The sequence below is a fragment of the Carassius gibelio genome, chromosome B12 (genome assembly GCF_023724105.1).
Source record: "Carassius gibelio isolate Cgi1373 ecotype wild population from Czech Republic chromosome B12, carGib1.2-hapl.c, whole genome shotgun sequence".
NCBI classification, from domain to species: Eukaryota; Metazoa; Chordata; class Actinopteri; order Cypriniformes; family Cyprinidae; genus Carassius; species Carassius gibelio.
The window spans coordinates 9,905,154-9,920,405 of NC_068407.1; the positions used below are offsets into that span (position 1 = coordinate 9,905,154).

At 36.3% G+C, this 15,252-nt stretch overlaps 1 protein-coding gene across 5 annotated transcripts in view; it reads right to left on the reverse strand.

Moving 5' to 3' along the window:
* arhgap12b (Rho GTPase activating protein 12b) overlaps nt 1–15,252 on the reverse strand; it is a 66,945-nt gene that overhangs the window by 35,428 nt on the left and 16,265 nt on the right. The window lies entirely within an intron of this gene.

Sequence of the window (15,252 nt, forward strand, 5' to 3'; positions counted from 1 at the left end):
TCTTAGGGAGTTAAATATAGAAGCAGTGGAGTTCTCTTTAAATAGGTTCACTCGTTAGGACACTGGCGAGGGAGAGAGTAAAGCAACCGCTCAGAGAAAGCAGGATATGGTGCCCCTGTAAGCTTAAGGTCTGCCAGCAGAGGTCAGAGGTCATGGCACTAGAGATCAATGGAGATGCAGTTCACACGCTTCACAGAAGAACGGTGAGATATCAATTACCATGGTCCCTGTTCATGAGTCTGTCAGGGTCTAAATTTGAATCTCTGTTCACACTGACAGTGATTAAATCACTGGAGGTCACCAAGTTACTGAACTGTTGGATGGATGCTATTGGACATTTCAACTTGACTGCTATAACTAAATCTATCAATAGGTGGCAGTGGCATATCACATGGCCTTCGATGACTGTACTCCCATTGGTTGTCACCAATTGTATATTTCTTGTAAAATTTTAATCTGCAAAATTTTGGTCAGATTACAATTAATGGATTCTCTGTCTAAGACCCTTTAATTAAAGGTAAATAGATAATTATTTATGATGTAATACTTTCTTTGCTTTATTTTGTAACATCTACAAGTACACCACTTGTAGGTTGATTCCATTTGAAAAGTAAAAACTGCTTTCAAACCATTGCTTTATTTAAGCATCTCAACAAATCTGACATAGCAACAGTGGCTCAGCCAATAGCGCGGGTTTGAGGCAGGGCTGTCTGTTTCTTCGACCAATGGCAGATGTGGGAGATGTTTGGAAAACATGTTTAAAAACAGTCAAGGCTTGAGGTATAGCTTTGTGCAGTATGTACCAGCTTTGAGTCAGTGGTTTTGACATTTCATTGGCCGGCAATTGCCCAATGCAGGGCTTTGAATAAAGATGCGAGCCCCTTGTATGCCTGTTAAGATCTTCTGCTGATAATTTGCACATGGTCACGTCTCGCCTCGTGCCCAATACATCACACCCACTCACAACCCCACACACTGAATAATGCATACAAGCAGTGTGGCTGAGAGAGAGACTGTGGTGTTTGCAACTGTCCCTTTAGGGCAATTCTGTTGGATTAATGTTCATCTTTGCAACTTCAATGACAAACACTGCTCGATTCGATCAAAATACAGAAAAAAAACAGTAATATTGTGAAATCTCATTCCAATTTCTAATTTTGTAATATTGGTTTCCTATTTTACTATACTTTAAAATAGAATTTATTTCTGTGAAGAGACTGCTGAATTGTCAGCATCATTACTCCAGTCTTCAGTGTCACGTGATCATTCAGAAATCATTCTGATATGCTGATTTATTACGAGTGTTGCAACTGTTGTGATGCTTAATATTGTTTTGTGGAACCTGTGATACTTTTTCTTTGATTATGTGATGAAAACAAAGTTAAAAAGAACAGCACTTATTTAAAAAAGAAATTTTGTATTACAATATAAGATCCTATTCAAAAGCTTGGGGTCAGTAATTATTATTATTATTTTTAGAAACTTAATACTTTTATTCAGGAGAGAATAAATGTCATAGTAAAGACTTATATTGAAGATTTCTATAATAAACAAATGCTGTTCTTGTTTCACAATATTACTGTTTTTTTCTATATTTTTAATTAAATCAATACAGCCTGATTAGCAGAAGAAACCCCCTTTAAAAAACAAAAAATCTTACTGATCCCAAACTTTTGAGCGGCAGTGTATGTCAAATTATTACTTATATCAAAAATATATTGCCCCAGTTCACAGCAAATGCTGCTCCACATGAACTCATCTGCATATTTGTATTATTATGTGCATCTTAAAATGCAACACATGCCAACCATCTTAACAAATATGTAATGAAAAGTGCTTATAAACCGGTTGTCAACAGATAAAAAAACTCCAAGGTCTCACTCACAAAATGAAAACTTGATGGTTTAATGTTTGGAAAAAAATAAATAAAAATAGGACAGCCATAAATATTATTATTGTAATTTTCTATTATTATTTTTCTTTTTAAATATGCATTTTTATTTTACAGGCAAACACTGCAATAACAATTTTTCACATATTGTTTAATCAATTATTGTTATAATTGTCACACTGACAATTCTTTTTAACAGAAAATCAGATTTTTTTCATTTTATGGACAAATTACATAAAGTACATACATTTTTCAAAATATCACCTTCTGATTTCCCAAAAAGAAAGAAAGTCCAACAGATTTTCAACGACTTGAGGGTGAGTACATAATTTCAATTTTTGGGTGAAATATTATGGAAGCCCATTTCTGCCAGTGAAAAAAAAAATGTAAAAACCAATTGCAACATTTTATAATCGCAATTCTGACTTTTTTCCACACAACTGCAAGTTCACATCTCACAATTGACATTTTTTTCCCAGAATTGCGTGATACAAACTCACAATTCTGAGAAAAACTTCAGAATTGCATGTTTATATCTCACAATTCTGACTTTACGCAATTGCGAGTTTATATGTTGCAATTATGACTACTACTGCAATTGCGAGTTTATATCTCAGAATTGCAAGATGGACACTCGCAACTGCGAGAAACATTGTCAAAATGTTGAGCTAAAACATGCAATTAATTACTAATTTTTTATTCAGTGGCGGAAATGGGCTTCCATAAAAAAATTCCTTTAAAAAGTACTTAAAACTCTCTCACACGCTCTCATGCAGAAAGGGTCACTATGGAGATTGCAAAAATGAATCAGAGGGTGAATCAGGTTAATTAAAACTTAGACACTCTGAATGCTCATGCTTTTCTCGAACCACTCTCATTTTAAACAACAAGATAAGAAAGAGGGAAGTTTAAAGCGTGACTGACAATCTCCACAAGAATATTGTACTGAACAATTTGTGCGTGTGTTATCTCTTCTGCAGAGGTGTGTGTTACCATAGCTGTCATAATGATAAGAGACCATTAGGTCCACTAACTCAACGCTCACAGTTTAAAACTTCTCTTCCTCTCTGCTTCCATCTCTTATGCTCATCTCCTTCCACCAAGGTGACCCACATAGCACCATCCCTGTGCATTAGTGTGCAAACATATAGATGTTCTGCGTTTATGCGGTTTAAGTTTAAAAAAACTAGGAGTCTCCGATCACGATCGGCCGATCATTAATGTGCATTTCGTCAGTAAAGCCGGTTCTCGAATCAGTGGTAAATTCCATCAGGTGCATGATTTCACATAGAGCAGCTGCTACTACACAGAGCCATTGTTAACTGAGAAGCTGCGCAAATAAACGCTGAAAATGAACGTGGATTTGCGCAGCTCTATAAAAAAACATTAAAAAAAAACACATAATGTACATTATTGTTGGTCCTCTATGCCATGCCAGTGGGGACATAATTATGGATTTATAATGACTTATACTGTGTTTATACACGTTGCCTTGCGTATCACGCTGAGTACACATAAAACCATATCTGAATTTGGGATTGGAGAAATGACAAACAACAAGCGCTACTCTACACTGCTCAAAACTCACATTTGAATCATCAGTGGCAAATTCTTTAAAAATAAAAAAACGTACTTACAGGCTGTGAGTCAGAAGCGCCAGACTGTCCTTGCAAAGTTGGAACTGCCCCACTTTAAAAAAAGAACACTTTGATCACAGACCCATTGTAGGCTATACATCTGCCATCAGACGTGTGATCTGGGTTATATGAAGCGATGGGAACACTTTTTGTAAGTGAAGAAAACTAAAAGAATGACTTTATTCAATAATTCCTTTGTCAACAGTCTCCTCTGTGTCACTTCATATTGCAGTGCTGCGTATGTATGGAGCTAGATTTGTGTCTTTATTAAATGCGAGAAAATAAATGATCTGAGAGAAAAAAATAGTTTGAGAGAAAAAGTTATCACACTGATAGCAAAAAAGCATTTCATGAGAGAAAAAAAAGAATATTTGAGTGAAAAGGTTTTCAAAACAATAGCAAAAAATAATAAGAGACTAAAAAAAGTTTATTTTCTCGCATGTAATAAAGACACAAATCTAGCTCCATATGTATGCTCTTCTGTGTCCTCAGCGCCACAAGGATGCGCTGCTTCTACGTGTATTTAGCTTTGATTTTAAAAAATAAAACAGCGCATCCTTGTGGTGCGGAGGACATAGAAGAGCATACGCAGCACGGTGACATGATGTGACACAGAGGAGCAGGGCCGGCGCTCCGCACACGCACATCATGCACTGTGCGTAGGGCACCAAGTGCTTGGGGGGGCACCAAAAAATCTGGGTCGTGAAAAAATCATCACAATAGGCTACTAGTATAAATAACAAATAAAATATTTCTAAAAGCATGTTAATATACAAAAGCAATACAAAAGTAATATAGGCCTAGACCAAATTAGTCGAGAAAAAGGTGAAGCTCTGTGCCAGTCTCCCTCTGGTGCCCCCCCTTCCCCACCTCCCAGTGGTCTGTTCGATTATGCCTCAATCAATGTCAAATTTGGCAGACACCGACCTCAGACATGGCCTCGAAAAGGCACCAAGAGTCGGGGGTGGAAAAAAGAAAAAAGAAGAGACAGCGGGATGATGCTCACGCGTCGCTTGCAGGTAAGACAATGTTTTAAATAAAAATGTTAGTTTTAAAAGAACGGCGTTAGGTAACGACGTTATTTTTTCAGTAACGCGGTAATCTAACTAATTACTTTTCCCGTCGTTACAGCGCCGTTAACGTTACTGAACGTTAAATGCGTTGCGTTACTATGCATTGATTTAATAAATTATGCAATCCGAACGTACCCCTGGCTTACACAGCGAGTGAGCAGGTGGGTTGATGACGAGATAAGCGGTTGTGATTGGCTAAGGCAGAGTCATGTGTTTCATGGTAGCCAATCAGAGCCAGTGTTTTTACACACATGCCGGCACAAGCGGCTGCGCCAACGGCACCAAACACACACACACACACGCAACAGCTACACAGAGATTCGCAGCAGAGATGGCGAGATGGCGAGTCAGGAGCAATCAGATTAAAAGTTGGCATTTTCAAGGTGAAGATATAAGCACTACTTCAAATTCATTGTGGTCAAAGGCAAGAACGTGCATGTAATGTGTACATGCAATGTGTGACACACATCTACAAAGCTAGTGGCCAAAAACACCCTTTCTTACAAAGATAATACTTGAAGTGCAGGATAAAACCCTTGCTGTCTGTTGACATGCAATAAATATTGAAAGTTACACTGTTAGAAATGTCTGTAAATTTAACAGTATTTAACTGTAAAATGAACTGTATTTTACTGTAGGACAGTTATACAGCATATTACTGTATTTTAAAGTTACATTTTGGGGAATACCCTCTTGGCCACACTAAATTACAGTATTTTTAATTTACTGTAAATTTAAATACAGTAAAGAAAAAATGAGCGCGAAACCTGACCAATCCCAGATCAAGTTTTATTTCCCACTTGGAGAAAGAAGAAAACAAGACACACAGATGCGAAAAGAACCAGTCAGATGCAAAGGTGGGTACAAATATTACTTCTTTTACTTTAAATATATTATATCTTTGGTTTAACTAAAACAAAAATATAAATAAAAAAAACGCTGCCACTGTATGGCGCGCAGTCACCTCACATTTATGCTGTGAAGAGAGCTAGAGAGAGTTGTGGTGACACTGTGCAAACATTCATATTTCTTTCCTTTCTTTCCCTTTTCTGAACGTTTCACCGTCAAAATATGGACATTAACGGGTCTCTGCCTTGGGTTTGACCACTCCAGGAGCTGGTGAGTGTTCATGTGAACTGTTAGCCGAACAACAAAGCTTTCGTGGATTTAGCTTAAAGTCAGTCGGATTTTTTCCCGCTATTATCGCTTGCTGTTAACTGATTACCCCATATAAATGCACGTCATGCTTGTAGAGTAAAACCCTCAATGTTCGTGTCGTGTGCAAACACTGGCGTCTCTGTGGAGACATTATACGCCTTTATTAATCATGCCAAAGGGCATAAAAACACGGCGAATTTAAGGTTTTCGTGTGCAATTCCTGAATGCTCATACACTTTCGAAAGCCTCTCCGCCCCTCAGTCTCACATTTAACGTTACCGCAAACACATAAAGTTAAGGAAACTAAACAACCAAGAGAAAAATATGTCTACTTCAAATGTAACATTTGTTCTGTACATCAGCATCGGGAGAATAACATAATCTCGTTCGCGAAAATGCGCCGCAAATGGCACAGAACACAATGGAAATGTTTTCAGGGGACCCCAGTAAGTGACGAACCCGACTGTGTACATCCAATGCGCGATCAACGGCTGTCCGAATTCATTCACAGCTTCAAGTGAACCGTATTAGTGGACTAATGTAGAAATGAGTGAATGAGTGTTAAGGGGGCGATTTCGGATTTAGCCAACGTAATTTCCTCATTATTTTAACCTGGGATGTTCTCGTGACAAAGCAGCATGGTGTCTATCAGCTTAATAGCTGTACTTAGGACATAAATGTCTTATTATTGCTGTTAACATAACTGTTGCAAATAAATACATTTTATACAAAAAAAGTTTTCGTAATATGCTTTATCTGTGTGTGTCTCAACTTTAAAATGAGCTGTTTCATCTTTGGACCCTACATTACCTTACATTTCTTACCTATGAAACTTATTTAAACATAACATTAAATTTTTTTTACAATGTTACTAATGTATAATATCTCACCCTCATGTTCTTTTTACATTTTTTATATTGTATATAAAGTTGTATGTCATAAATATGTAATCTCTGTATTTTTTGCAAGAAAACAAAAGTAGACGTTGAGTACTAAACATGCTCCATCTGGGTTCGTCACATATTGGGTCCCCTGGAAATATTTCCGTTGTGTTCTGTGCCATTTGCAGTGCATTTCTGTATTTGGTTGTGTTGTGAGTATTTGGTTGTTTTGTTAGACATTTTTCACATCAAATGATCTAACTTTTTTTTCTGTTATGTAAAGGTTAAATGATAACCCTGACAACAGCAAGTGCTCCTCAAAGTTCCACGTCATCAAAAGAAGTGGGAAGATGGTGCAAAGGAAGAACTCTGGTCTGAACCCTCATGTATCCTCCTTCATTAAAGGGATAGTTCACCCAAAAAATTAATTCACCCATTAATAACTCACCCTCATGTCGTTCCAAACCCGTGAGACCTCCATTTATCTCCTCTCTCCCTCCATTGAAGCTGTGTGTTCGGTCTGCTGTCCATGTCCAGAAAGGTAAGAAAAACATCATCAAAGTAGTCCATGTGACATCAGAGGGTCAGTTAGAATTTTTTGAAGCATCGAAAATACGTTTTGGTCCAAAAATAGCAAAAACTACGACTTTATTCAGCATTGTCTTCTCTTCCGTGTCTGTTGTGAGAGAGAGTTCAAAACAAAGCAGTTTGTGATATCCGGTTCGCGAACGAATCACTCCATGTAATTGGATCCTTTTGAACCAGTTCACCAAATCGAACTGAATCATTTTAAACGGTTCGCAATCTCCAATACGCATTAATCCACAAATTACTTAAACTGTTAACTTTTTTAATGTGGCTGACACTTGTGAGTTCAAACAAACCAATATCCCGGAGTAATTCATTTACTCAAAAAGTACACTGACTGAACTGCTGTGAGGAGAGAACTGAAGATGAACACCGAGCTGAGCCAGATAACGAACAAAATACTGACTAGTTCACGAGTCAGCCACATTAAAAAAGTTAACAGCTTAAGTAATTTGTGAATTAATGCGTATTGGAGACGCGAACAGTATAAAACGATTCAGTTTGATTTGGTGAACTGGTTCAAAAAGATCCGGTTACATCGAATGATTCATGAACTGGATATCACAAACTGCTTTGTTTTGAACTGTCTCACAACAGACCAGGAAGAGAAGACAATGCTGAATAAAGTCGTAGTTTTTGCTATTTTTGGACCAAAATGTATTTTCGACGCTTCAAAAAATTCTAACCGACCCTGTGATGTCACATGGACTACTTTGATGATGTTTTTCTTACCTTTCTGGACATGGACAGTATACCACACACACAGCTTCAATGGAGGGACTGAGAGCTCTCGGACTAAATCTAAAATATCTTAAACTGTGTTCTGAAGATAAACGGAAGTCTCACGGGTTTGGAACGACATGAGGGTAAGTTATTAATGACCTAATTCAGATTTTTGGGTGAACTATCCCTTTAAGGAGTTTCTGGATTTCAGCTGGCAAAACTATTAAGCTACTAAGAGCAAATACATTCTACACAGGAGTTTTCTGAATTAGTAAATTTTTAAGATTGTTCTTATGACTGAATCTGTTCATGTCTGTTGTTTTAAAATGCTCTTAATATGAAACTTTTATGTATAAATGAAATGTATTCAAGTTTTTGGAAAACTGAAAGTACAATCTGCAAGAATATTAAAATGTTATTTCAAGTATTACAATTTAACTATTAAACCAATAAAAGAAGTTAAACAGTCTTTTGTTTCTTTTTATAGTTTTTACTACTGAGACATGAGACCTGTTGAAATACAATAATTTGTAAAGTTTTACAATACATAATAAAAGTGAACCAATTACAGTAAATTTCACAGTGTAAAGTAATATTTTATTGTATTAAAATATATAAAAGGAGAAAAAAAACATAATTGTGTTTTACAGTAAAAAAATATATTACTGCAAATACATTTACAGCAAGTTAAATGGTACTGTAAATATGAATACAGTATTTTTACTGTAAGTTTAATTTACAGTAAGTTACTGGCAAACTGCTGCCAGTAAGTTACTGTAATTTCTACAGGAATTTTTTTACAGTGTATGTACCTGTCTGTTCTACTCATTTCAACTGACTTGTGAAAACTGCAAAAAAAAAAAAAAAAAAGTAAAAATTCTCTGACATGTAGCAACTTTTTTCTTTTCTTTTCTTTTTTTTTTTTACAGTAACGCAAATAGTTACTTTCCCCTGGTAACGAGTTACTTTTATTATAGAGTAATTCAGTTACTAACTCTAATTAATTACTAAGTCTACTAACTAATTACTTTTTTAAAGTAACGTTCCCAACACTGCTGATAGCTGATTTTGCAGCTACGAAATGTAGGCATGTGCCTCTGTAGGGCCTCTGACAACTGATGGTAGTGAAAATGTTTGATATAGTTCTATAGAATAGCAGAATGGTCTCTTTATAGAGATGTAGTCCCTCTGTTGAGTAATTTCTACTCTGCAGTTATGCATGGTTCTTTGCAGTTTAAAATGTCGTTATTTTTGTTTTATTAGCTTACAAAAATTGTTCCCATCGCTTATAACCCAGATTGCACATCTGATGGCAGATGGAGTATTCTGATGACGACTTTCATACCTTTTTGTGACCATGACAATGTTATTTACTTGGCAGTCTATGGGACAGTCTCGAGCCTCCAGTTTTTCATCCAAAATATCTTAAATTGATTTCTAAAGGGGAACAGAGCTTTTTTTATTTTAAATTTTTTATTATAGAGTAAATTATGTTCATATGCTCATAGTCCTGCCTATATTGTACATACACTTTTACATAATCCATCTGTATAGTATGTTCATAGTACACCTATCTGTATATCATGCTCAAAATCTGTAAATTATGTTCATAATACTTATCTGTATAGTTATTGTACATATCGTAGACCTTGCATAGTCTGTACTTACTGCTTATTTCACTTCTGGTTAGATGCCAACTGCATTTCGTTGCCTTGTACCTTACATGTGCAGTGACAAAGTTGAAACTAATCTAATCTAATCTTTTATGGCATGGGGGTAAGTGATTAATGACAATTAAATTTTTTGGGTGAACTAACCCTTTAAGTATTAACTACATGTCTTACTACTGAGAGCAATTTCATTTTACTATTATTTATATACTATTATAGTATTTGTTCATATTTTTAATGGCTTTTTATATTTTCAGTTTTCATTTTCATTTATTTTTTGTTACTTTTATGGGCTTTTGTCATTTTATCAATATATATATATATATATATATATATATATATATATATATATATATATATATATATATATATATATTAGGGCCGGGACTTTAACTCGTTAATTGAGATGAATTAATTACACACAAAAAAACGCGTTAATTAAGATTAATTAGTTACAGAAAAAAATTTCCCGCATTTTTTATAACTTATTTTTGCACTACGGAACGTTTCTCACTGGATGAGTTTTGGCGGACCGATTATACTGGAGCACCAACTAGCGTTCGCATATCACCGCAGCACATGATCGAACCTCAAGTATCACCTCAACGCAAAACATATAGCAGCTAGCGTGGACTTTACACTTTATGTTGAACTATATATTATTTTGTTGGTGCAACTGGCAGTTTATGTTGAACTCTTTATTGTTTTGGCCAAGGTTATTGAGAGTTGGACATAGTATGTTGTGGCCTCTGAAGCAACAGAGAGATGTTTTCTAATAGTTATGTATTCAGTCATTATTCAATGGTATACTATAAATCCATGTGAAAAAAATTTACTTGTCACTGTTCTCAGGTCAAATATTTATGTGCGATTAAAATGCGATTAATTTCGATTAATTAATTACAAAGCCTCTAATTAATTAGATTAATTTTTTTAATCAAGTCCCGGCCCTAATATATATATATATATATATATATATATATATATATATATATATATATATATATATATATATATATATATATATATATATATTTTAGGGGTGTAACGGTTCACAAAATTCACGGTTCGGTTCGATACGATACACTGATGTCATGATTCGGTTCGGTTCATTTTAGATACAGCAAAATGTAAAAACATCTCAACTTTTCAAAATGCCTTGTCAATGCGGGTCATGTGACAAGAACTAACCAATCAGCTTCATCATTTCCCGTAACAATGTTGAAAGCTCAGGCAAGATGAAGGAACAGCTGATCATAGTTGTATATGGATTGCAATTTTTAAATAAATTTAGTAGCAGAGTTAGCCTACTGCAAGCGATTTTTAGAGCTGCAAATCCATTTATCCTTTGCTGAAATTTCCGCGTCTTCATGGAGAGAGCACGTCAGGGGCGCTTCTGTCCGAGCGCTTTGGAAAGGAGGAGATAGACGCGCCTAGTAGGGCAGGGACAACGCAAAAAATACGTAGACGCAAAATATGCGTATCGATTCGTCGACCTGTTTTTATTTCTCTAAAAAACGTTTGCGTTTTTGCAAACGTTATGTGCGCTGAATATACGCGATGGCCGGATCAACATTCTGTCCAACGTTATATAACCAATCCAGGGTTTTTTTCTGCATTGATCTTTTTTTTTTGGCGGCTGTCAAAGCCTTATTTGATCGGTGAGTGATGTAGTTGAATGACAGGGCGCGTATGAGAGAGAGCCCCTGTTGCGCGCGCACTCACAGTCTTCAAACAACACGAGCGGTTCTTGCTCTCTCTCTCCCTTGTGCATATTAAAATCATTAAACACAATAGAAAAAGGGCGAAACGCCAAAGTTTCACGCACGCTCGCGCACTCAGTCTTCAAACTTCACGAGCGCTGTCTTGCTCTCTCTCTCTCTCTCTCTCTCTCTCCCTCGTGCATATTAACCAAAATCATTAAACACAATAGAAAAAGGGAGGAACGCCAAAGTTTCACGCGCGCTCGTGCACTCACAGTCTTCAAACTACACGAGCGCTGTCTTGCTCTCTCTCTCCCTCGTGCATATTAACCAAAATCATTAAACACGATAGAAAAAGAGCGAAACGCCAAAGTTTCACGCACGCTCGCGCACTCACAGTCTTCAAACTACACGAGCGCTGTCTTGCTCTCTCTCTCTCTCCCTCGTGCATATTAACCAAAATCATTAAACACGATAGAAAAAGGGAGGAACGCCAAAGTTTCACGCGCGCTCGCGCACTCACAGTCTTCAAACTACACGAGCGCTGTCTTGCTCTCTCTCTCTCTCTCTCTCATGCATATTAACCAAAATCATTAAACACGATAGAAAAAGGGAGGAACGCCAAAGTTTCACGTGGAGCATTCGGAGATATATATATTTTTTTTTTTGGAAAAGTACTCTCTGTATTAGCTTAAAAACCTCAAGTTTACATTGGTTACTGTATTCTTTCAATTGCTCTAAACAAGTATTTTGGGTGACCTTTTTTATTGAATGCTAGAGATCAAGTTGTTGTTATTTTCATCTGAAAGAAGAACTTTTTTTCAGTAAACTAGGCCCTATGTGTTCAGTAAGCTTGTTTCAGTAAGCTATGTGTTTTCAAGGCTTCAAGGTTTTATTGAATGCCATCTCTATACAAGTGCAAAGTAATGCTTTTATTTTGTAATTTTAAGAGCAATAAACATATATTGCAATGTTAAGGAATTCATGTTTTTTCATTCAGATATGTAAATCAACATGTATAAATTGCTAGTAGTCAATTAATGGTGAGATAATCGAAATTGAATCGGTCTGAAAAAATGAATCGTTAGATTAATCGATGCATCGAAAAAATAATCGCTAGATTAATCGTTTAAAAAATAATCGTTTATCCCAGCCCTTGCGCCTAGCGTTTTCCACGCGTTTTAGGCGCGAAATGTGAACAGCACCTAAGGCGCTCGCTCACTCAGCATGCACTGAAGGCTCGTTGAAAAATGTCTAATGCATTTCACAGACCAGAAATAGAAGATCCTCCAATAACCAACAGGTCTGGTGTTTGGGTGCACTTTGGATTGTAAGCTATAATAATAGTGATGATAGAATGAATGGTAAATAGTAAGGTCTCATATCCGCGGCTATAATGTAAATGTAACGTAAATGTTGCCTACCAGTCGCCGCGGTGATGTCTTTTGCCCTGTTTGAGTCAGTTGGAAATGTCTGTCTAAATGCTGCATGGATAGTTTGTTGCTTGTATGTTTCTCCTTTTTTTCGTCTTTTCCCAGATACTGACACACTAAGGTGATGTCGGCGTAAATGAGTTGACATGTTTCAAGTATTCCCGCGGGTGTTTTTTTTTTTTTTTTATTCCCGCTGGTGTACCCTATTGTCATGTAGCAGATGCAACATACCGTTGTTTTTTTATCCACCACTCTCTTGCCATCACCATTATAGCTTACAGGGAATCCAAAGTGCACCCAAACACCAGACCTGTTGGTTATTGGAGGATCTTCTATTTCTGGTCTGTTAAACGCATTGGCCATTTTGCAACGAGCCTTCAGCGCGTACTGAGTGAGCGAGCGCCTGACTGAGTAGCCTAACATTAACATATAAGTTGGTGCTTTTTTCTTCTTCGGGGGTGTCAGGGGCATTGCCTGTTACGTCGTTTGGGTTATTGGGCTACCTTGTTGAACGCATATCATTATATTTCACTTTTTTTTAATATATATAATTAATTCGTTATAATTATAATTATTAGAACGAACCGTTCTGTACATAATGCGTACCGCGCACCGAACCGAAAGCCTCGTACCGAACGGTTCAATATGAATACGCGTATCGTTACACCCCTAATATATATATATATATATATATATATATATATATATATATATATATATATATATATATATATATATATATATATATATATATATATACACTAAACAAAATTATAACAACACTTTTGTCTTTGCCCCCATTTTTCATGAGCTGAACTCAAAGATCTAAGACTTTTTCTATGTACACACAAGACCTATTTCTCTCAAATATTGTTCACAAATCTGTCTAAATCTGTGTTGGTGAGCACTTCTCCTTTGCCGAGATAATCCATCCACCTCACAGGTGTGGCATATCAAGATACTGATTAGAGAGCATGATTATTGCACAGGTGTGCCTTTGGCTGGACACGATAAATGGCCATATATATATATAAATATATATATAGTGGTAGTACTTCAACTTATTATTTTTATTAAGTCAAGTTTATGACCCAGTGTTATGTTAAGAGAGAGAAAGAGTGAAAGCATCATCACAAGCAAAGACAAGCCTCAAAATGCTCAAGCAGAGGAAATAATACCACTGTGAGGAACAAAAAGGCAGACAAGGACAGGAAATGAAGTCAGACAGAGGTGTTGTCTGGGGTACAAGTGAGAGAAGGCTGCTCAAGAAAACTAAACAGATTAAAAAAGCCTAAACAACACAGATTTTATCTCAGGATTTACATTTATTCATTTAGCAGGATTTACATTTATTCATTTTTATCTTAAAACTTTTCTAACTGTGTCTGGCTGCTTTGCATGTTGGATGTCACTTCCGGTCTAAGTGGGTGATTTTGGACCAGAAAAAAAAAAAGAGAGAGATGAGAAAACAGATAGAGACAGCTGGAAGTGGCAGTGCGTTTGTTCTGTTTGGTTAACAGACAGATAATGGACATCTCTTGCAGAGCACCCAACATCTTTACTCTAGACCTGAAAATTTGGTTAATAGAGAAAAACAAGAGGAAAGGAGGTAAGAGAGAGACACCCACTAGAAATCTTTGGCATTAGCTGTCATGTAGCTGTCATGTAGCTTATAGTCCCCCTATGATGACATACTGGTTTTGGTGTGTTTTAGAAGCCAGCAGAGAGTTTATTGACAACACATTAATATCACTAAGCACTTCCATGAACCCTTGTAATGGTACATTACTTTGCTCAAGTGTGATGTCCAGATAGTTTCACTTCAAATTCAAATCCTAAAGGTCAAGTCAAGCCTGTTTGCCATCATTCTTACTCTTTCTACATTCTACAGCCAACTACTATGTAAGAACAAAAATCATTTCTCCAGAACCATGAGTTACGTAAACAAGGGACAATGTTGTCTGGATTATGGATTTAAAATACGATTTCCCTTTTGGAGAATGACCTGTTAATCTGCCAAACCACCACAACAAATCAAGACATGTTCTTATTTATCTAGAAACATCTCTTTCTGACTCACGGTTTTGAATCACTAGAGGAACAGAATAAAATTAAGATTACAGGAAGCCTGCTTAGACAATTTATAGCCATGAACTTTCAGGTCTGAGCCTCACAGAGCATGGACTGCAGACTATCTTTACGAGAAATATCTTTACAAGAAAATGCTGATCATGTAAATAGGAAACAGTTGTTGGTCATTTTACAGTCAGTAAGACAGTTTCTTCCTGTCTTGGAGGATGGCAAAATAAGCAGCAAAATATGAAAATATTTTTTGAGACCAAGTACGCTCCAACTAGTTATCAACCAATATACCAGCAGATAAATTAGAACGTATTTGGTAATTTAATTAATTAATAACTAGGGGTGCACCAAATGTTCAGCAAACAAAATCATTCGGCTGAAAGTAGAAAAAAAGCTCTTTTGATTAAAAGACC